Below are 25,327 nucleotides of genomic sequence, written 5' to 3'. Positions count from 1 at the left end.
TCGCAATGTAAAGATTAACACTATTCTGAAAAGTCCAGCCCAATAAAGTAAAATACAATTACAGGATTGTGTAACTGTATTATGACTCTCAATCCAAGTTGGTTAATAAAAGGAAATTAGTTTCATTCGATTGTAAAATGTCGCAATATAGTAGGTTGAGTTGGACTTGTTAGAAATCATGCATTTTTAGATTTAAATTTAATTTCTAGCATCTGTGCCAATTATTTCAACTCTGTGTACCTGATTTTACCTTACAATACAGTGAGCATAACTTTGCCACAAATTTTTTGCTAGAATTGAACTACAATGTACGCAACATCACCAGCCACACTGCAGAAGTTTACTATTGATTTCTTCTTGTAAACATACTTTATTTCAGATTATTTGTTTATTACCAAAAAAGTCTTTCTTTATTCAGATTGCAAAAGCTTAATTTTAAAACAAAGAGAAGTTTGTGGATATAGCTCATGAAACCCTGCACTTTGTTCCTATTGTAACAAACGTAACAATTAAACAGAAAAAGCAAAGAGAAGAGCTGTTGCATGCACATTTGAGAAACACAAAAGTTTTGAGACAGTTTGGCGATAAAAATACTTAAGTTTTGTACTTTAATAGCATTTGTATGCTTAGAGCATAAACAAGATCTTTCTCTGAGCATCTATACCTTGTCTTCCATTCCCTTGGTTTTGCAATCTGTAGGGCTATGGCCATTTCCGGTCAAAGGATTATAAGTAATAGCAGAAATCAAGAGTAAAATTATCAACCCTATTTCGATGCTTTTCCTGAATGTCAGAATTGTAGGATGACTGTGCTCTAGAAGTTTTAGCAATAGCTCTGCAATGCCTCTTACTAAGAATTCCTGAAGGAATGTGTGGACTTACCTTTCCCCATCTCTTAGGATGTTTATCTGGAGGGACAAGTACATCTTTGTATCATAAGTCAGTGATATTTTGGAGTAAATTTGTTGCCACAACATTAGACTGTTTTAATAGCATATTCAAAGAGTATTAACATAGAGTGGAAAAAGTTCCAGGTCCAAATTCCAATCATTTGGAAACTTAGACTGCCTCTTGAAATCAACTTTTAAGATTTGTAAGAAAAGAAAGACCAGATCCGAGGTCTTTAGCTGTTGTAAGAGTGGGGATGTTCACAGACCCCCAATATTTTCCCACCAGATATAAAACTTGATTTTCATCTCTCAGCAAATTTTTAAAGAAGAAAACTTTACAGTTAAAAAGATAAGATGTGGTCTTTTAGGCAAAAAGTAGAACAACATGAAACGTGGAAAGTAGTTGGAATTCTATAATCCAACTATAATTATAGCTAAACGGTACGAATGGATAGCATGGGTTTTATGTTTTAGATATTTTTTTCTGAAATGTATGTAACCATAAAGTGTGAATATTCTTAGAAACAGCCACGAATACATCACACATTTTTCATTATTATTTACATGTAATTTACCAATTTGATTTTAGATTTTTTTTCCTATTTTATGGCTAAACTTCAAAATTTACAAATTCATCAGAAATATCATTAAGTATTCTTATAAAATTGATTCATAGTTTGCAGTGTATTCTATGTGAAGCTTTATTTACTAATAACTTTCTTATGCACTGATCTGTTTCTATATTTGAAAATAACACATAATTTTTCAGTATCAATAATATATAATTTGATTTTAACCTTGTTTTATGTTCCATGTGTAATGTTTCTTAGGTTGAATTTAAATTTCTGATAATGCATCAGCTTTTATGTTCTTAAGAAAAGTGTGTATTCATTGTATTTTCTAAATATACTTTTATTTAAGAGCAAACTATATAAAGTTCATACGCAAAATAACTCAACTATGTTGTCAAAGAATGGGCTTCATGTGGTCAAAATAAATCTGGGGTTCTATAATAAAATCTACTTTTGTTGTTTCTGTTGTCTTCATGAGATGTGATTTAAGTAGAGTAAATTTTGCCCCAAAGCCAAAATGTCCAATTTTTATGTCAATAGATTTTTCAATTAAAGTATACATAATGTCATGTAGAAAATTACAAATTGCATGCAAAAATTTTTTTAGATATAAAAGTGATTCATCTTTTAAAATCAGGTTTTGCACATTAAAATAGATATGCATTTAAGATCCATCTCTAATAGTTTTTCTTGTTATAAACTATTCTCATTATCTCAAAGTAACACATCTGAATTTGATACACTGATTGGTTCTTTGAAATTGAGCTCTTCAGTAGATGATGTTTAAATATCAATCACCTTATGAATATTTAAATTCAAGAAATGTCAAATGAAAGGTTTGCTCATCGTATTTACTTTTAAGAGTTCTTCAGAAATATCAGATAAAATGAGACCATAGTTAGCGATAGGTTAAAACTTTTAAAAGGCTAGTCTTTGCATAGTAATACTCCAAAATAATCAACAGGAAAATATTCAAATATAATGCTATCTTTAGATGTATCTAAATAAAGTTTTTATTTTGGCAAAATACGTGATACTAAACTTCAAAAAATTTTCCAGTTAACTCGATTTAAAATAATGAGTTTAATCCTAAACTGATGTATTTGAATAGAGATTCATTATTTAAGAAATTTTGTGATTAAAATAAACAGCATTACAATATTACAATAGTGAGTTTTCCCACTTTTTAGCCCTTATTAATTATACTCACATTCTTGAAAAGTTCCATAGACACATTTTTTCAGATAAATAATTAGTATTTTAAATGTATGTCGAGCAATATTAAATATGCAAACTAAGTAATAACTACCTACATACAATTTAGCTGTACAGATAAATTTTTATTTGTGTATGTTTTCTTTTTAAGAAGAGGATCAATTGAATTCTTGGAAAAGCACTTTCTTCTGTTGTACTGAAATTCTTTAATTTAGCGAGGGCTGGTGAAATGTAGAATAATGGTTTGGGAGTTACAGTAAGACAGACGCATATTCTGGTGTGCTATTTACAGCAAGATGATTACACAAAACAATAATGTACTGTAGATTTCAGGAAACCAGAGGAAAGGAATTTGGAAAATTCACCACCACAATGATAAACATTTGAGGAGACAGATATAGCTAATCTGATTTAAGCATCACACAGTGTGCAGTGGGAGTAGACTGATCACATTCTGGGTCGTGAGAGTTTTCTAGGCCAACTTGTCTCTCCAACGTTGACATATCCTACACCTTCTGTATCTACTACTCCTATTCCCCACCCACACACTTTAATTTTTGACTTTGACATTAGTTGTTAATATAACATTTTTAGTTGTTAATATCACGTCTCATTTCCTTGCCATCATAGATAATTTGACTTACTTCAATCTCAGATTTCATAAAGTATGAGCAGGTCACCTGTCTTACTTGGCTGCTTCTCATCTCCTACTTTTACAAATCACAACCCATCCCTCAACCTGTCCTAGCACTTGGACTTCCATCATATCTGTAATTTACCCTGTAGATTGTTTGACAAGGAAAAAGACAGTCATAATAAATCAGTCTTTGCTGGGTCAGAACATCTTTTTCTCTTTACATGATCTCTTAAGCAGTCATCAGATTCCTAAAGCTTGAGTGTTATATTTTGTTCTTTTTCTCTTTTAAATAAAGTAAAAGCATACTATAAAATGCCCATATGATTTTCCTGAAAATAATAAAAAAATATTAGTATATTGTTACAATGTTTAAAAGAAATTCCCTGTGAAGTTGAACTCTACTATGAAACTCATCTCAGGTCTATTTAATTTTATTCTTGGTAAATTTTAAATACTTATTGTTTCCTCTTATCTTCTGGTTTCTAAAATCATATATAGCTGTACTTTTTAAGACTGAAATAATTCCAAAGTTGCTTAAAACAGTGATAAAATAGCAAACCCTTAAATAATCCCAGTGTCGCTTGTTTCCTTGAATGCATTAATCAGTCCAGCATGCTCCAAACTCTGAGTTTTACCCCAAGAAACTAAGTCTTCTTTCTTTGTTCCTTTTATCAGAGCTCTCAAAATTGTAGTTGACTCTGTTCCCTCCTGTAATTAAACTCACTGACTGATGATTTCATTCAGTTTTATGTTTTGGAATAACCCAAAAGTTCACAAACTCCTGATTTTAAACTTCACTTTTGTTTTATTCTAATTCACACTTTACATTTTTATATTAAAAGAAATTTCCTGATCTCCCTACACCTGTTGTATTGAGAGTTTTATTCATTTCCATCCATGACAATTCTTTTCAGTTATCAACTAGAAGTTAATTTTTTGATCTATACTTTTTTCTAATACAATTCCCAACAAATCCTATCAGAAAGCTGTGTGACTCAGTTGGAAAATATATTTTATCATGCTCCAAAACACCTATATTGCAAAGTGTCACCTCCTTACGTGGATAACAAGAACCTAACAACTTATTTTCTGACTAATGTCCTTGGTAACTTTCTACTTAGTCATGGCTGCAGCAATAATTCTCTTAGAGTGAAAGATAGATTAAGTCTTTTGTTTTTCTCAATATTTTTCTTCTACACTAAAACATTGTTACAGTATTCCACAATCCTCTGTAAAAATCTGGCCTCTTTTTTCTTTTCTGATCTGTTCAGCTTCATAGTCCTCTTTTCCTGTGGATTTCCTTGTTATGCCTGGGGTGTGTGGTAATGTCCTTAATTTTTGCATTTCCCTTCAAATTCTCCTTCCCCAGATGTCCACATTGTTTTACCCTGTGGTAGATTGTTAAGATTAGGTCATACTGGAGTAAAGTGAGACCTTGCTCCACTGTGATTGATGTCATTTTAAGAATCTGGCCTCGTGAAGTCAGAGACCCCCAGAGAACAGCACTTGGCTGCCAAAACATAGCTTAGAATTAAGCAACTGCCAACCATGGAATGCCAGCGATCGCTGGAAACCAGCACAATCCAGGGAAAGGCAAGAAATGATTCCTCCCTACAGGGTCAAGTGGAGCATGGCGCTCGCAGCATCTTGATTTCAGATTTGTAATTTTTAGAACTGTGAGAAGGGCTTCACATTTGTCAGATATCTGCTGTGCCACTGAGCTAAATCCCTGGTCCCAGCATGTACTGCTTTTTTTTGTTTGTTTTGTTTTCTTTCTTTCTTTCTTTCTTTCTTTCTTTCTTTCTTTCTTTCTTCCTTCTTTCTATCTTTCTTCCTATCTCTCTCTCTTTCTTTCTTTCTTTCTTTCTTTCTTTCTTTCTTTCTTTCTTTCTTTCAGCAAATTGTTATTAAAGGTAGAAAAAGAAACATGCTCTGCAAAGTGAAATTCAGTCAAGTAAAAGGGGAAAAATAAGTACACCCTACAGCATCACAGTGTGCTGCCATGAAAGAGAGAACACAGTGGCTGTTTCTTAATTTTTTTCTTTTGAATAAATCAGCATATAAAATTTTCGGAGGGGGCACCAAATGAATGAAAACTTAATTGTTCATATACTATTTCCTGAGTGTCTCTAATTTTACTGCTCAGCTGAACCTCTGCCCACTGAGGGAGTCTGTTTAGTTTGCTTGTTATTAGCCAGCACCATTTCTCTCTCTTCATTTCACCATTGGGCACAATGGGTTTAATTTATAGTGATATCACCTTAGAAACTTTTCCCCGAAGCATCACATTTCATTAATATACACTTGTATATGTTCTTATATTGTCATTCATAGAAAAGTGGGTTAACTTTAACTTGTCCTTAGCATTCGTGATGAGAATAAGCCTATGCATGCCCTCCTCGCTACATCAAAAATCAATACAATATACGCTGTATTACATATTAAGTATGTGGCAAGTGCTTTAACCTAAATACTGATACTGATACAGCTCCTATCCAGTATTTGTTCAAGCTATATTAACTTAGCATTAATATTTATTGGGTCTTTTTCTATGTATTATGTGTAGTCTCACATAGTCACCCCAGCACACAATGAGGTGTCATTTTATTATCTAGCCACAGAAGAAGAAATGGAGACACTGAGCATTCAACCAGCCAAGTTCATAAAACTCATGATAGGCTGTGTCCAGATTTGAATTTATTCATTGTGATGCCAGATGCCATAATTTGTCCATGTCTTTCTTTTTGAAGAGGTAGACTCTCTACATCTTTTCTACATATTGTCTTAAGGACTCCAGAATAGTTGCATCTGTAATATTTTCAATGAGATCCTAGAACAAATACCCTGAACACTGAGGAAAGCTTGTCATGTGAAAGCCATTCAGTTCTCATTCAATGAAAATGTGTGTCTTAATTTAAGCACAGCAAATTCAATTGCTTTGAAAGTCAAATGTTTCTAGAAAATTGTATATTAGATATACTGAGAAATAGTTCAATGTATACAGCATAATCTTCTGACCGTTGTCAGCTTACACACTCAACTAAGTACTACATGTTTTAGGAGCTTGTGTGTTTTGTCTCTAATAGTTTCCTTAACGAAACTAGAACTTATATTAAAAATCTTTGAAAAGAGAAACTTGGTATAGGGAAAATACTCATTTTATAGAGAACAATTTGACAACTTAGAGGTCTTTTTCTAGACACTAGGCTTCATTAAATCAAGGCTAATAGCACAGTCTAATGCCTGACAATCTGCATCTTTCATATTTAATTTAAATTTTTTCTGCACCATCTATTCCTGCTGGTGTACAGCTATCCGACTTTCTACTAAGTGAAAAATCTGAGCTCTTAGTCCTTAAGTTCCAGAGATCAGGCATTATGTTCTATTCTCACACACATCTTGAAGTGTCAACATTTTTCACGCTGATTAAACCTCTTGTCACACAGCTAAGTAGTAAAACATAGCTTGGTCATGAGATTTGAGTTACTGTGCAGTGTGTTTATAAGGAAGTACTTTTGAGGGGGGAAAACGTACATTTTAAAATGGCACCACCTTAATTTGTATTCTGCCTGATTGCATTTAAAATTAAAAGTTTATAAAACCTTATAGGCATTGCTTCTCACATGCTTAAAAGCACAGCTGATGTTTATGAACAAATGAATTTATCATAGAATGAATATATTTTTAAAATATTTACAGGTATTCTCCAGCTCACAACATCTGCCAAGAATAAAAGAAATGTTTGCAGTTTTAAAGGAAATCTATAGTTTAGTGCAACACAAATAAAGGTGAACAAACTGGCATGTGCGATTAGTAAAAGGTTTACATTTATTTATGCAGTAAAGTACAGCTTTACTATAAGAATACAATGAAAGAATATGAGAAATTGTAATTTTCTAAAGTTAAATAAATGCACAAATAGGCAATCAGGGCCCAAACTACCTCACGCAAGTATTTTTCTCAACTTAATAAGTTCTGGAGTAGTCATTTCTATGTCAAATATCTAAGCAGACAATTCATTTTGCTCCAGATTTTGTGAAAAGAGTACCAGCTAAGCTTCTTCTCAAAGGGAGTTCTAAATTTCAAATATTAAATCTAGACATAAAGATTAGACTTTTAGCAGATCCATGAATCAACTGCTATCTTTTCCATTCTGTTTTGTCTCATTTTTATCCTTGGTCATGGCGTCTAATAGTTACTTTTGTGATTTCTTCAAATCCATAAATTTATGGCTTACATGGGAATTTGTTTTTTCATTTTGAATCTCCCTGGAAAGCTAAAACCTGCACATTTTCCATGACCACATAAAGGGAGTTGGTAAGTTTGTTCAGAAATCTGGAGTGTGAGGACCACGAATCAATGAAAATACAAAGACATAAAGACATTAGCTGAATCTTCAGTGGCAGAAAGTGTCCACAGAGCATTTCAGGTCTACTACTGAAGAGAAAAGAAGGAGTGAAGGCTTAATGGAAACTAACATTCAAGAGGAGAATCACTTTCCTCCCCTTAACTGACACATCACATGCTGAAAGCAGTTTGGAGACATTGGCATACATTGCAGAGAATGCAGATGGTTTCTGCTGAGAATACAGGTACACGCAGGAGATCACTCTGGGAATAACTGCAATTCCCAGAGGAACTACATCCTCAGGATTGCTATCATTTTTATAAACAGATTTTATTGTTTGGTACCTTACCATATTTTTCTATGTTTAAAACATATGTGCTCTTGACCCACTTACGAAAACAGAAGACATAACAAAACTTCAACATCTTTTAACGCAAAGCCTAGCAGCATAAATAATTGTCTATAAAAACACCTTCCCAGGAGAACAGCACGCTATTGAGGCTTGGATCAGCAAATATCCTTGCTTCATTATTTTTGCATGTCTCAAATATGTATCTCTTGCTTTGCCAAACTTCCGAATGTTTCTATCTTTACAAATGCTGGGCTCTCATCTCATATTTCAACAAATGAAGGAAAGCAAAGCACTTGAAGGGATAAGCTATTTTAAAAGATTGTACTGGACTACATATTGAGCTATGTTCTAGAGATTTGCACATATTGGTCTGATTTACATTCAACTAAATTTTTTTTAAAGCAATAGCATCAAAAAAGGGATGGATGTAACAGGCTAATGGCATTTTGGTTAATACTTTGTTGGCTGAGTGTAGACCATAGACAGGAGGGAATTAAGCATGATAGAGATTAGCAAAGGCAATTATTTACTAATTAGTATTAACTATGTATTTTTTGAAATAATACATTTTTATTAAGTGCATATACATATGCAATTTAAATTTGCCTGAACACAGAGATAAATTTATTCCAAATGGAAATCGTTCTTCGGTTATTATTTTAAGCTTACATGGAATGAAAACCAACCACTCATATGTTTATATCCTAAGTATATTTTTTTCAAGTATTTATTAAAGATTGCTTTGTGTGGGATTTTGTATGATAAAATTACTGTTGTTTTGTAGATTGAGATCTTCCAGGATTATATTAGTGGACTGAAAACATGTTTTATGGAACTTGAAATTTGTTTGAAGATGTAGATAACAAAATTTTAAAGCAAATCACATTACGCTAACATTGATTTTACATAGTTAAGCTCTAACATAATATATTTAAACAATTTCAAAGGGAGAGTGAAGAGGTGGAAAGAGGAGAAACTGAGCAGAGATGATAGTTTAAGACACGGTACCAGGGGCAATCAAGAAGTGACCCGAATAACTGAGGGAGTGAGTCACAAAAATATCTGGAGAAGACAAAGATAAAACCACAATGCTGCAAAGTGCAACACTGAGATGGAAACAAACCTGATCAGGTTTGAGGAAAAAAATTGATGGTGTGGGGACAACAGAGCTGGCAATTTGTGCAAGGCAAAGTCAGGTACAATGATGGAGGTCAAAATCATGGGAAAAAATAGAGATTTTATTGCATAAACACAGTGGCACAGAATGGTTACAGCATAAGTGTGAAGGACTAACTGTGTGAGCCAGGCAAACAGGTGGGCTCAGTTTCAATTTCAACTCTGATCTTAGGCAAATTACTTATTTTCCTTATCTAGGAAATGGGAAAGTAAATGGAACTCTTACCAGGTTGATGTGAGAATTGAATAATTTATATATATATATATATATATATATATATATATATATATATGAGATTATACTATATGTAGTACTATTTATTTTTTAACTACACAATCATTGTTACTAATGGAACACAAACTCAGGAAACACATAGGAAAGAAGGAAGCGATAGCATATAAAAGTCTATGTAGAGACTAAAGAGTTCTTGACTAGTTCTTAGTAGTGGAAATAAAAGAAGCTGTTATATTTCATATATATCATCATGAAAAACCAATTGGAATGACTGAGATGGGTTACATGAGACTTATGAGAGAGAGGAAGTAAAGCTCCTGACCAAGCATCTGCACAATACTTGTAGCAGAGATGGGAAAGATTATAGGCGAAGTCTAGTTGGCATGGGACAGGAAGGAATTGAGAGCCTTCTTCACACACATTAGGGCCATGCTCCCTGTTAGATGTTTATGTGGAGATATTAGGTAGCAAAGTGTACAGTTTTAGTGAGGCTTTGACTATAGCTATAGATTTTACAGTCACAGCAGGCAGATACTGTTAAAGCTTTGGGAATGAACAAGTACAAATATGCATAGATAGAGAACAGCATAATGGAGGCTAAAGTACAACATTTGGGAGGAGCAACTAGAAAAGAAGTTGTCAGGGTATTAAGCAGAATCTATGGGACTGTTATGCTATGGAAGAACAAAGAAAGAATTATTTGTAGTGGGATAAAGAGTGACAATTAACTGCTCAATTTTGCATTATGGAGGTCAACACCCACTTGATAGGAACAACAACCATGACCAGAGAAGAGTTTGAGAGTAATTAAAAAGAGCTGAGAGATGCAAATGAGAACATACATTAATGAGTTTAAACAAAGATCAGAGAGGGGCTAGAAGGAAATGCAATTCAATACTTTTTTCACTTTTAAAAAAATGATTACTTCAGAAGTTTAAAAGTATTGGCAGGAGTACAATAAAAATATTAAAATGTTTAAATTCCTGCATAATAAAATTTCTTTATTAATAGATACAAAGTAACACATATGCAAGCTGAATAGTCTGTAGAGCCAATGTACAACTGAGTATTATAGTTAATACTGTCAACGTATTTTAGAATGTTTGCTGAATGAATAGATGTTTTTATCTGCCCTTGCCATGGATGCACTAAATGGGATACTTCGTGGAATGATAAAAATGTTAATTCATTTGAGTATAGTAATCATTTTTACTACTTATACATTTCATAACTTCATGCTGTATACCTTAAATATACACAGTAAAAATTTAAAAACAAAGTAAAAGTCTTATAAAAAGAAACCACAGCCTGGGCTGTGGCGGAGCAGCCCAAGATGGTGGACTTTTAGGAAGAGGTGTGGAACGAGGAGAAGCTATGCATAGCTGCTAAATTCATCATTCATGCAACCCCCAGGGGCTACTACTTAACAATGACAATGTCTCAGGGAAGGAGCAGCTCAGTTTTAATTACAGAACATGGTGGTATGGGTAATAACAGATTTTTAGGTCCAAGAAATAAAACTTCCTTTAAGTTGGACTACTTACAGAAAGAAGCAAGTGGCCTCCACACTGAGGAAAAAGATGAAAGTTTGAAGACTAGGAGGGAATCATGTCACAGTGCTTAACAAGCTGATGGGAGGGACTCTCACAAAAATGGAGGATTAGTAAGCTGCAGCATACAGAGGCTCCCTGAGAAAGACAACTCAGATGCCAGAATAAAACATCTTAGAGAGGTCTGGACAAAGGGAGATGGAGCCTCTTGATCCAGGAAGTAACTAAAGGGAAAAGAGCTGGTCAGACACACAGCCCTGGGGCTACCAATGGAGGAGCTAAGATTAGTAGCCACAGCGCTCTCGCTGGCGCCTCCTGAACTTGTGTTACTGTGACATGCTGGATCTGCAGTTGCACTGAGGTTGGAGATCGGCAAGCCCAACGAAGAACAGAGCCAGCATGGAGACCTGCATTAACCCGCAGAGAGAGATCAGGGCATAAGACCCTCTCATGGGAAAGGGGCAAACAACAGGACGACATGCTGGAATTGGGCAGGAAGGGCAGGAACAAAGAATGGAAGTGACTTCAGTCAGTCGCCCCCTTCCCAGAGTAGACTGGTGGGATCTACTTGGCCTGTGTCACGCCTCAGACTGGGACCCAATAAGTTGTCCCAAACCAATTCTGTAAGCATGGCATGCACTAATGTGGTGAAGGCCCCCAAAGGTTGACTGGCCTGGATGGGAGGGACAAGTATATGCTGCCCCTGCTTGCACCTCAATGACCAACAGCAAACTGGAGAGGGCAGAAATCCCTAGCCAGTGCACTTCAGAAGAACCAAATCCAACAAGGAAAGGGGCTGGGACCTCCACTATACACCTTTATGGAAGAAACCAAAAACTTGATAATAGAAAGAAACTTTAAAAATCCCCAGCCCCCAACACTGAGAACATTGATCCAGGAGAGGTAAATATGAAAGAGACTGAGAGCACCAAACATGTAATATCAGATATGGCATCATTGGACATAAAGAGATATCTTTGGAACCTCATAGATGAGCTCAAAAGTGAAATAATTAACCAAGTAAAACAAGATATAAGTAGATTAACAAAAGAAATGTTAAGTATCTTTCAGAAGACATAGAAGAACGGAGGAACACAAAAAAATGAGAGAAATGTTAGATGAACAATATAAACAAAACCTAGAATATGTGAAGCAGTGTCAAAGAGATTACCAGGAAATTAAAAACCCCATGGAAAGCTGGCAAAACTGCTTGAAAGAAACTAAGGATAGACTATCAAAACTTGAAGACAGATTTGCAATCTATGATCATGAAAGGAAAGATCTCTTAAAATAACAAGGAAACAGGTAGCAACAATACAAAAGCTAGAAGACAACAAGAAGCTTTATAACTTAAGAATAGAAAGTGTGAATGAAGAAGCAGGGGCAAAAACAAAGGAAATACAAAGGCTATTCACAGAAATAATTAAGGAAAATTTCCCAAGCATAGGAAAAGGAAATCATATTCAGATGTATGAGGCACACAGAACTCCAGTCAACTACAACCAAAACAGAGCTACACCCAGGCATATAATAATCACGATCCCAGAAATTCAACATAATACTAAAAGCCATCAGAGAAAAGAAACAGATCACCTATAAAGGAAAACCCATCAAAATCATAGTAGACGTCTCAACACAAACCATCAAATGAAGAAGAGCTGGGAGTGAAGTATTCCAAGCCCTTAAAGAAAATAACCTCCAGGCCAGATTGATGTACCTTGAAAAACTGTCTTTAGAAATTAATGAAGAAGTAAGGTGCTTCCATGACAAAGAGGAACTGGGGGAATTCGCAACCACCAATCCAACCCTACAGAGAATACTGAAGGACATTCTAGAGAGACATACACACATACAAAACAACAACAACAACAACAACAACAACAACAACACCAGGATTTCAGGAACAGTGGCAGAGAGGCCTCAATGAATGGAGTAAACAGTGGAATGAAGGAGAAAAGAAGACAACCAATGGCAGAAAAATAGCATAGCAGAAATGAGGCAGAGAAGGTTGGCTATAATCTTTAACACAGATGGCCTTGATACAGTGAAAAAAAGAAACACAAGCAGAATAGATCAGGAGGTAGAGTCCACTGAGATGCTCTGTATAGCAAATATAATTAATCTGAAAAAGGGTTTATGAACTGAAAATCAAATATGAGAAAAACAATGCTGTATGTGACAGGGAACCAGAGGTAAATAGAAGCAACTCGACCAGCATCTGCAAATAGGTTGGAAAGACATCACACTATGTGCAATAGAGAACTACTTAGCTATAATGAAGGAAAACCTTAAGGCTTTTGTAGGTAAAGGAATACAACTTGAGATCAAGTCAAGGAGTGAGAAGGTTTGGAACCACTTAGGTGAAGGGCAGGTTGCCCTCTCCCCAATCTAAAAACTGAGGGAATTGATGGGACCCAAAATGCACAGTGCACCCTGTGGGAGTGAAAGGGGAGGAATATCTAAAAAAAGAAGGCAGAGGATATTGTTAATTGTGTATCAGAACTTAAAAACCACATTCCTCACATAGCTCAGTTTAGATGGAATAATCCAGTTTGTCTACTTTTATTAGATTTGGGGGCACAGACAGTGATCCTGAAAATACAGGATACAGTATGGTAATCATCCTTAATTTCCTATTAACTTAATATGAAGCCCTGTATAATTTACACTGTTTCTTCATGACTGATCTTAGTTGAATCTGGTTTGTTAGATTGCTGTTTTGTATTGACAGATTTTATTCAAATCTGATAGTATCAAGTCTGAGAGTACAGGCAACTATACTGAAGGTGACAAGATTCACTAGGATACCAGTTCTGGTTTGATTCTCACCTGCTTTTGAAGTTTTACACTGTCTATAATGTTTTGTTTTCATTAATATTATTAGAAACTGCCATATTCAATTATACTATGCCTGATGATATAGACAATTCTATTGAAGATAACCAGAGACAACACAGTAACCATTGTAGATCACTTTGTACTGTGGTTTTATGTGACTTTTTTGTTTCATGTTTTTATAGGAATTTGTTTTGTTTTTCCCTCTAATACAAGAAGTATAGAAATACACGTAGAGACTCATGCATGCATAGAACCTATAAACAATTTATGAGAATTGATCATATAACTCATGATGAAATGAACAACTACTTTAAAGAAAAAGATACACTATCCTACCCAGTGCTGATTCTGTAGTGTCATGATATGAAATCCTATTCTTTGTTCAGAGTGATTTTAGCCTGTTTGGTTTTGTTTAATTTCAACATACATGAAGGTATGGACAGCTATTTTGAAGAGAATGAGAGACACTATGACAGCCATTGTTGACTTCCCTGTTGTCTGATCCTGAAGACCTAAAATGCCTTCCTTCCTCATCTTGTTCAGATCAGTTCTATATTATGTTCTATATTATGAATTCTCTGTATGTAAAGATATGGACAACTATTTGGAAGAAAACAAGAGACAATATATGATAGTCAAGATTTGTGGTTGTCTTGCTTTGAAATCTGTGTCTCTTACATTGCTTTCTTATGTTCTGTTTTGTTGTGTTTAGTTTTACCCTCTTTAAAATTAAAAAATAAAAAAGCCTATGGGAAAGACCACTATTCCAATGGCTTCTGTAGTGTACATGCTAAAACTATAAATGGGCAACAGACTACTGTCGCGTCTGTTGAAAGCCACCAGTTCCAGCCTAAAAGTTTCTGGAGTGGTCACTGGAGATCAGAGTGGAAGTTCATCATCAACCACCTTGTAGAGCTCAGGTAGCTGGAGTACGCAAGATTCAGACTCATTATTATGAAGGTGTCAATGTTTAACTGGCTAGTTGTAAAGATGTTCAAGATTCAGTAAATGTTTCAAATGAAGTCCAAACTGCTAAGCAGTTTACTAAGATCACAGAGAATACATAAAATGAATATCAGACAGCAATTAGTGAGAGTCATCAAACAATGTCAGACACCATGTTCGAAATCTTGCACCAGAAGTTCCCAGTTACCTTCACCAAAATCAACAGAACAATATACTCAGCTCCAAGATTGGCAAAGAGATGCAGAATGCTCACAGGCTGACTGTAGGATTCTTCATTATGTTGGAAAGAAAATGATTCAGCATATGATCATATGATAAACAAATGGTTTATAAACAAAGGTGATGTTTTGCTAGGGCTTTCAAACTTAACAGATTTTCTAGTCTCATGGAATACTGTGCAACGTACAGCATTGTCTTGACCTAACATTCTCTGCCCTTAATTTTATGTTGTCACTTTATCTACTTGTAAGTCTTAATTTCCTACTATGTTTTATGAGAGAGAGAGAAAGAGAGAGAGAGAGACAGAGAGAGAGAGAGAGAGAGAGAGAGAGAGAGACAGAGAGAGAGAGAGAGAGAGAGAGACAGAGATCTTGAAGTCATTTTACTATTAAGAAAATTTTCCTAACCATGAAGTCCTGTTACTATTTAGGGATTATGTTTGGTAGTTTTTTACCCCTATGCTTCAGAGCACTCCTGGTACTTCAGTGGTTTTTATTCATCCAGCAGCTAAAGAGGCTGTGCCACAAGCTGTAGCTAATTGGAAGATACATTCTTCTCCCCCTCACTGCTCTGGTCATCATTTACAGCATCTCATAACTGTTATTTTTCAACACTTCATGTTAGGGCTTTTCAAGTCCATTTGATAGGAAGGAAACGAAGTATCCTAGAAATTCTATGATAACCACGTTTTCTGAAGGGATCTGGTTTTTAAATCCAAAGACTTTAACCACATCCTTGCACATGAAAATGTTTGCTTTTTGAGGGAGAGAGGACTCTCTCATTGTCTCCTTGTAGGTACCAACACCTGCATTTTTAGAATTTTATCGACTTACATTTTTATTTGTGTGTATGTTTTTATAAGAACTGCTGACATACTGTGCATATAGTAAAACTTGAAAAATGCAATGTTGAAGGATCATGGGTATCTTGTCTTTCATACTTTGTTGCAGGATTATACCATAAGCAAGTGAAAAGAACAGTCTACAAATCACAAAAACTAAACCCAAAGTGAAAAAAGTAACTTTCAGGCAGTATCTCTATTGTAACCTGTTATTCAGGGAAATACTAGTATTTTCTAAATAAGATACAAAATTTGTTTCAAATTACTCTCCTGTAGTCCTGCCTGCCAAGAACTCAAAAGTAACTGTGATACAGCAACCTTTTCCCTGATATATTGGCAGATGAATGTGTGATCTCAGAACACAGAGGTGACAGAGATAGGATAAGCTAGCTGATAATGGTGGATTCCTTTTCGCTGTTTACACTTCTATGACCAGGCCTTCAAGGGAGATCCATTAAAACAAAACAAAACAAAACAAAACAAGTAGTTTTATCTATTTCTTGACATACATTAAAAAGGAAGGGTGTCTATGCTTCAGCTTTGTTTTTGCTCAGTATTACAGGTCACACAAGAGTTTGTTTTTAAGTGACAGCTGTGTGAACATTTTTTTGTTTATTTCAAACAAAATATGCGTGTATTAAAACAAAAAGAAAACTACATACATAAAAACAGACTAATGGATAAAAATATTGAATTAATACAAGTAAAACATGTGACAAAGAATAACGTATGGGCAAAAATATTAGCATAAACTTATATAGGAAGTACAGGGGGATGTACCGGTGAGTGTGATTAATCAATTTTAAGTTAAAAGTATTAATAGCCATTTTAATAACATCAAATAACAGAGAACACATGTATCACTAGTATATCATGCATTAATTGGTGCAAATATAAAATAATATGGACCATAAAATGTTCAGTTCTCTTTACTTAATAACTCTGTTCTAAGAAACATATCACAAAGATATAACTCAAGGAATGACATACCCTAGGTAGAGGGTAATGACTATCATTCATTAACCCTTACTCTGACACATTATAATAACCCATAAACATTTAAAATTTAATGAATTCAAAATAGTACATAGCACATTACCCAGCTTATAAGTATTACTAATACACATGGACAAAAATAATGAGGAAATGGCCACAAATATAGTTCAGAAGCACAGTGCCTGCCTGGCAAGCACAAGGTCATGAGTGTGATTCCAGGTACTGAATAAAACAAAAAACCAAAAACAACAACAAAAATGAAAAGTAAAAAAAAGAAAAATAATGAGGAAAATTATTCAAAATGATTGGGATGGAAACTCTCAAAAGGATTGTGCTTGTTTTAGAACAGTTCTTTGTCATGACTCTTTGTTTACTTGTGTTTGCTATGTCCCACATCCAGCACCTGCTTGTCTCATCAGTCTGAAACTCCTGCAGTGAAGTTGCCTGGTCTCTTGCCTTGTCTCTTTCTTTATCATTCTACAGTGGTGAAAAGCAAAAGTAACTCAATTAGAATAATTATTTCATTACCTGAATAACTACTTAACTTTATTAAATTATTATTTCAAAAGTCATATGGATAAGATTGTGGATGACTTGAAGTATAAAATACGCCATGAAGGATGAATAGGAGTTTGACAGAGATCGGACAAGGACATTAGAGACAAAGTTAAGAGACTCTGCAAAACACAGGTAAGAGAATAGCTAGGACTCAGAATTTAAAATACAAAGTGTTTATCCTTGGCATAACACGTAGAAAGGTTCACACCTCCCAGTTTGGTAGTATAGCAGTGAGAGCCAAATCCGGAAAGACAGTTTGGGGCTAAGTTGCTAATGAAGTAATGCCTTGCTAAGGGAAATGGGAATTTCTTGGGTAAGTCATGGTGAGAAAATGAAGGAGGCGCAGAATTCTACTTCCAAGCGAAATGGGAGACATCAGAAAGAGATTTGAAGGTGAGAAGATGATGATGAATCAGAAATGTGGAGGTACAGCAAATGGAAATGTGTAGAGACCAAGTGAAAATGAGAAAATTAGCGTCTCAAAATCCCCCCTGCTTTCCAACAAAAGACACACATGGGAAATTAGTTGACATTTGAGTCATTTGAATGTATCTGCTCTTGTATCTATTACAACTATAATAGGTCTAATTTTTAATTCTAACATTTAGAATTTGTGCTTATTGTATTTTCTCTCAGTAATGTAAATTAGTTTTCAAGTTTATTTTTAAAAACCTAATTCAGTGAGTTTTGTCATATATTTGAGAATATATTAATGCTAACAAAAACATGGTATATGTCTTTCTTTTAAAATATGTTACTTCTTAAAGCCTAATATATCATTAATTTATAAACTGTATATCAAATAGAATGCTCCAAGTATCTCTTCATCAGTATTGTAAGTGTCATATCACTCTAACTAAACTGTATTTCCCTCTATTTTTCTAGCTGGTGAAACTGGGTAATAGTTATACTGCTCTTTCAATTTTTAATTAAAACCTAGACTAATTCATTGTTTCAATTACTTTTTATTTCAAAGATTTTTTGGACAAAGCATTTTTAATGAGATATTTTAAAATTAGCTTCCACTTATCTTTTAGATATTTGCTTTCCACTGTAATTCTAATGACCAGCATCAGACTGAGTGCCTGTTAATTTACCTTAAAAATGTACTGACGATGTTTACCCAGTATCTGTTGAATTGCTACTATATCAAGCTTATAGAGCTTTTTTAAAAAATAAAATATTATCTTTATCTAAATGGTTACTTCCGAAGCCATATAATTCATAAACATTAAAATAGATATTTAGAATTTCTAAATATCTAAAGACATTATGCATTTAAATATATGCATATATGTATGTATTTAAACACTTAAGCAGACAATGCAGATGTATAAATATGGTGAAAAAGTGCAGTAATTCAGATAACCTCCATTAAAAATAACATAAAAGGAGCAATATTTTCAAATAAGATGAGGAAACTCTTCTACTCACCTAGAGAAACATTCAAAGTGTAGACATGTTGACTCCTGGCCTCAGTTTTTTAGATTATTTTTATGTTCTTATTTTTCACCATGACCTGTTTTACTGTATTTTTGATTGTCTTTCTTGAATATAATAAGTATGATTAAAAGGATGTAATATATGTTTTTTCCATCTATTTTTCTATTTATTATTTTCAGATATATGATTTTTCCCTATTGTTAAAAGAATTCAGTGCATGTTTGTATGTACTACTTGAGTAAGGAATTAGGTAGTGTGGCCTCCAGCCTCATTCCACAGCTGAAATCTGAAAATGAATGAATCATTTCAAAATATTACTTAAAAAAATTTAACCACAATGCATAGAAATGTGAAAGAGTGAAAAGTAAAGGAAACTTTTTAAAATCAGCTGTAAGGATGCAGTCCTATCAGAAAGGCAGAGAAAATTAGTATATCTAAAAAAAGAACATGCCAATATGGAGTGCGGGTGGTGACTAACCAGGAAATCATAGAAGTATTGTCGCACGACTAACAGCGCAATGCTCATTTGAGAACGTTGGGAATACGATTATTAGCAAGATTTGGGCCTTGTCCTATAGTCTGTCTCAAAATGACAGACAAAGAAAGGAACCAAAGACAATAAGGATCAAAGCTGCATGATAAAAGAGTGCGTGGGCTGCAAAAGAAACAAGGTCAGTGTAGGGGGCTGGCCTGGGGCAGACCGAGCGCTGCGGAAGTGAGAACGAGTTCTTAACTGTAAACCAAAAGAATACTTTGGAAAACTGACCAGCATAAAGAAACATCTAGGACTGAGCATATTGTAGAAAAATAAACAAAAAATTTTAGGGTGAAACTTTTGGATTTGAGATTTAAAATGTAATGGGATACAGCCAAAGCAGTGTTTCAGGACGAGGTCTACATCACCGTGTTCTGTCTAACTCCTCGCTCTGCATCTCTTCCATTGTAGCACATTTATCCATTTCATTTTTGTCTGCTGCTTCTACTCTAAAATAACTTTTAAAATGATGGATTTGAGGAGCTCAAACCTAGAAATAAATAAGAACTCCAGTCGCTTTTCATGGAGAAGCAGTGAGAATTCAGGATAGAAAAGGCAGGATCTGAAGAAAAGAAAGATGGTGGAGGAGGGAGGGGTGCGGAGAGGCAAAGATGCAGCACACTTTCTAGCAGTAAACATTGATGAAAACCATCTGGAGGTGACCTACAGGAACAGTTGATAGGTGACACGGTGACTAATTAGCCTCGTAGGCAGATGATGACGCATTCTGTATGGAAGTAAAGGCTTAGGAATGATTAATATTTCATTGGCATTGGAAAGCTTATTCTACTAGATGTGCTTGCAGAATGAGAAGGGAAGCATTTGAAGAATAACCCCGAGTGGACACAGGACGTGGTTGTAAGGAAGACTGGGGAAAGGAAAGTTAAAAGAACCATCCATCAAGGGAGAACAGAATGAAACTAGGAAGCAAGCTAATGTCAGAACACTGAAATAATCACCAGATGTAAAAGCAGCAGAAACATACTTTGACAATTTAGAGGGGCTGGGGATTTAGCTCAGAGGCATTTGCGTCTGCCTTGCAAGTGTGTGGTCGTGAGTTCGATCCCTGGTACCAATAAAAAAGAAAAAGACAAAAACAAACAAGACAATTCAGAGGAAAGTAGTGAATGCTAAGAGAAGTGTACTAGAGTGGCAAGCACCACACTCAAATTTCAGAAGTGAATAAGTGGTGAAATATGGACAAGATGAATACAAGATTGCAGTTAGCAGGAGAATTCACTGCATCTAAGTCACTCATTGGCAAAACATCATCTCTTCCTGTTATTTTACTTTTAAAAAGGTTCTGGAGAAAACCCTTAATTTAAAGACAAGGTGACTCATAGTTGGACAGTGAAGTTACACAGGCTCTGTAATGCATATAAACCCCACCCCTGCCAGGCCCCTTTGCCTCCCCTGGCATCTCTCACCTTGTCTTTGCTGTATCCAGTCCCTTCGTACACTGAAACCAACATCCACAGATTCATCAGAAATATAGCAAGAAGTCAATAGGCACACAGTCAGGTTTTGCAAGAGGATTTTGCTTTTTGCTTTTTAGGTCATGTCTCTCTAGCACAATTTGCATGATCCAAGATTGCTTGATTTATTCTTCATTTATTTTTCCTCAGATGTATTAATGGAAAAAATCAATCAGATCTTGGAAGAGAGCAAACTTGGCCATTAATGGAGCCCAATACAATGAATCATGCATGGATTTGTCTTTTTATTATTTATTTATTTTTTGATAAATAAATAGATCTTACCTTGGTTGAACAAATATTGTGTATGAATGCACTCCATGGATTTCATTTTACTTGCAATATCTATTTTTAAAAATGCTTGAAATGATAACATGTCTGCTCTATAATCTTCCTAAAAATCAAACAAAAACTTATTAAATATGCACTGTAAAATACACTTAAGGAAGTGGCTCTGTATTCCAGGTTCTTCAGTTATTTATTTATGTTGATACTTTTTTAGGCAGCATCTAGAGAGATGATGGAGAATGCTATGTTTATTTGTAAGATCATGTTTGTCTTGAACACATATTTCTGACTTTTTAAAATGAAAACTGTATTCATTTACAACTGGAAAAGATGATACATTTTAAGAAAATCAGGAAACAAAATGATTTCCAAAAAAATATTTCAAGTAGAAGCATTTATTATTTTACCCAGGAGCATAGGAAATGAAATGTTTTACTTATGGGTACAAATGTACTTGAGAATGAGCCAAAAGCATGGAAGCAATACAAAGATATCCTGAGGAGAAATTGAGTAGCCTTTTACTTCCACACAACCCCAGTTTTCAAAATATATTTGCTTTGTAATTTTAAGAAAATTTGCGTGTAGCTTTAGATGATCAATAGGGACTGAGAAGTTTTGTTTGTTCTTGTGTTTTTGATCAGATGTTCATTTCATTCTATGATGAAATACATCTCTAAGGACTCGATGACTCAAGTTGGTCCCACGCACTTTGGGACCTCTTTGTACCTTTTGTGAAACACGATCATTGAGCACTGGTTACCACCTGAGCCCACTACATCTTGGTCCATGATTTCTATTTCTCATATGCATCTAAAGCCAAAGAACATTCATCAATTGGTTTATAAAAGAAAATTGGGACACACAGATGGATAGCAAAAAAGCAGCAGAAGCCTGGGATTTATGATAAGTTAGTCCAACAAAGCTCAGGAGAACTGCCCAGGACAGATGAACTCTCATCTGTGGTGTGTTTGTATGCCTGCCCTCCTTCTTTGCACTAGAGCTATGGGACAGTCAAAAGCAGTCTATCTTGGGTTTTTATGCCCTGGGGGAAAATGACATCTTAGAATAAAGCCTTGTAAGACATTGTGTTCTACAAAGGGCAGGAGCAGAACCTGGGATATTCTGTTTAATTTCTCTTTATTTCAACTCCTCACATTCCTAGAATATTCCCAGTTATTCTTGAAAATTGCAAGATAGAAAAGGAGGAGAAATAATCTAACTCAAGGCCACCTGAAAAGCTGTCCTGTCCTGTTCCCCATGCATTTGTGGCTTTAGAAGGATGCAGCTTTAGGGGCATTTGTCAAGCTGCAAAGCTGCTTTCAAATGACCCTAATGTATACCCAATAATAACCAACCATTTCATTTCTTCAAAGATAATCTTGATGGTTGTTTTTAACCAGATCTTTCTATCATAAAAATATTATCAATGGAGAATGAAATTTGCCCTAGGTGTTTTATCCTGCCATGGATACAGAATGTGATTGTAATCTACTTAACTGTAATCTCCTTGAATAAACATGTAAACATTTGTTTGCTCCCATCGTTATGCTCAGGTCCTTTGTGAAAGAAGGTTGGGTCTTATTCCAGTTTCATGTTCCCTTAATTTCTTTGGGGCTAAGCTAGATTTAACTAGAAATAATGTGACCTGCAGAGAAAGCTGATGGATTAAGTAGGAGAAATATCAACGGAAACATTTTTGCTTCAAGATATTTGTGAAATGCTGGCAATGTTACTTATCACTCAAGATCTTTATGAATTTTATATTAAATGCTTGGATATAAACTAATTAAAGAAGAGATTTAGAAATTAAGGAACACCAATTAAAATATTTTTATAATGAGGTGGCATAACAGAAAAGCTTGGTACAAATTTTTAACATGATTTATGGTGCCTACCTCTATTGTGCCAATCTTCTGTCTTCTTCATATTCGCCAGATGTTTTCTTCCTTACACCACTTTCTTTTCATTTGAAACTACTAATAAATTTACTGTTATAAATGTCAGAAAAGACTCTTGTGAGTTTGCAACTTGTGACCCCAGAGTGTTAAAAGTATTAAACAGGTAGACAAGATAACTCCTAATATAAGAATAAATAAATGGTCTGATCTCTGGGACCTTTGTGCTTGTTTGCTTTCTGGAAACATGTGAATTCGTAATATATTCTTCAACAGTACTCCAAGGTATGAAGCTTTACATTTATAAATTGGTGTACAAATGTTAATTAATGTTAATAACAGCTGTATTGCTGCAATAATTTTGTTTGGATTCAGCTTTGCAAAGCCTCTTAATATTTATTCCTAAAGCATGACCACCTAATTTTGGAGTCTACTCTGGGACATATCAGCCAGTTTAGAGGATGTGGGTGTAGCAAGGACAATTGCAAAGGCAATCCTAGGAGGAATCTAGGCATTTTACCTGTTTGAATTCATGCATGGAATTTGGCTTTCATATGCTATAGTTTATCTGCATGTTTATTTTGTTTTCCATTTATAAAATCTGTCTCCTTCACAGAGTTGTTATAAGGATTAAATGAGTCCTTGCTTATAAAATTATAACAATGATGACCACTTAATGAGCAGTTATGGACTGCCAGCTAGTGAGTTGTTACTAAGCATTATTTTTTATTTCAAACTGCTTGTATTGAGCAAATTTCTATGGAGCATATTTATAAATGTGAGGAGTTGTAACAATAGTATAAGAATCTTTCAATAAAATTTTCAGTTTAATATTTGAATATTACAATCTATTAATTCTTTAAAGCACATCATTTTATCTTTGTCTTTTGATAATAACATTTGTCTTTTTCTGATTAAATCTAGACACCAAAATTTTCATTTGTTGGGTTGGCTGATTTCATTTTAAGATTCAGTCATTTCTTTCTCCATTTAAGATTTACTGCAGTTTATTTTCATTCATTATGAAATGTAAAAATCATTTTAGGGACAAACAACGTGAAGTTCCCATCAGAAGAGAAACAAAGAAGGTAGATGTTATTTTTACCTTTTTAAAAAATTATCTGTTGACATAGGATCTTTTAACATGTAAACTGATCCAATGTCTAAAAATCCATGTGTGGTACTGAGATCTGTACTTTATATAGATTTTCAGAAAGTGCATATTGAATTGGATGCTACATAACAGCTAGCCTCACTGAACTCAGTAAAAGATTATGATTTGCCTAAACTGACACATTCTGTAGTGGAACTACAGTCACAAAGATTTCCTGACTATCTGGAAGACAGGATATTCTTTCTTGTGCATTAATAATCCTTACAGGAAGGCGTATAGAGGACATTGAAAAAGAATTTCTTTGAGAAATGAATGATGACCTGAATTCACAACTCTTTCTACCATTTCCCAATTATCTGTAATTTTAATTTTACTCCAGGTACTAAGATTGATGTATATCGATGCCTGAAAAGTATAAATGACCTTGGTTAGTGGTTTCTCGATGAAAATTAAGCTAATATTATTTCATCTTGACTTGGAGTTTGAGTGTCACTCTCTCAGTCTCTGACAATTTAGGTCCCATTTCCTTGTGATTGTGCTGCTCCGTGTGATAACTTCAGTTGATTAGCCATTAATATCCATCTGTCCCCTGGACCTGTAATCTGATCTTGTTCTTTTTGCTCCTCCTGGAGACTTATACAAAATGGGACAGATTGACTGTCTGATTTGTATTGCTGTTTTTACGATTCATTGATTTAATATATGAAAATCCTTCAAATTTGACTCGGCATATAATAAACTCACAATAAAAATTATTATAAAGAGTAACACACTGGGATAATATACACAGTGCAATATTTTTCAATGAATATTGATCAATAAAAGTGTGCACTGTATGTAACTCTCTGTACTGCACCAGGGATATGCTTCCATGTCATTACTAGAAGGTAGTAACCATTCTCCAAGGAGGGCTGGACAGGCACTGGTGCACTATGGCTGTAGGTTTAGAGTCAAATGTCAATATTAAGAGCAGAAGGCACTTCTGCTAAGGTGAATTATTTCTAGCCAGGTTTGTTAATCACCTTGTTAAAACAGCTGCTTAGAGAATGAAATTCTTAGTAAATGAGGAGAAGCAGGTGAGAGCATGGGTTAATAGTGCAGGTAGAAACAAAGCCAGCAGACATCAGGGGCTATGAAATATTTGCAGAAAGAAGAGGATCAAACAGTAATGCAGCCAGGGAGTAA

The 25,327-nt window shown here is 34.7% G+C and overlaps 1 pseudogene; it reads left to right on the top strand.

The window, feature by feature from the left end:
- Positions 1 to 10,757: 10,757 nt before the first annotated feature.
- On the top strand, positions 10,758 to 15,073 carry LOC100713737 (F-actin-capping protein subunit alpha-1-like; annotated as a pseudogene).
- The last annotated feature ends 10,254 nt before the right edge of the window (positions 15,074 to 25,327 follow it).

The sequence above is a fragment of the Cavia porcellus genome, unplaced genomic scaffold (genome assembly GCF_034190915.1).
Source record: "Cavia porcellus strain 051 isolate PalLab524CR breed Dunkin Hartley unplaced genomic scaffold, mCavPor4.1 scaffold_30, whole genome shotgun sequence".
NCBI lineage: Eukaryota > Metazoa > Chordata > Mammalia > Rodentia > Caviidae > Cavia > Cavia porcellus.
Note: the sequence above shows the minus strand (reverse complement) of the source record. Positions and strands in the feature narration are given on the sequence as shown.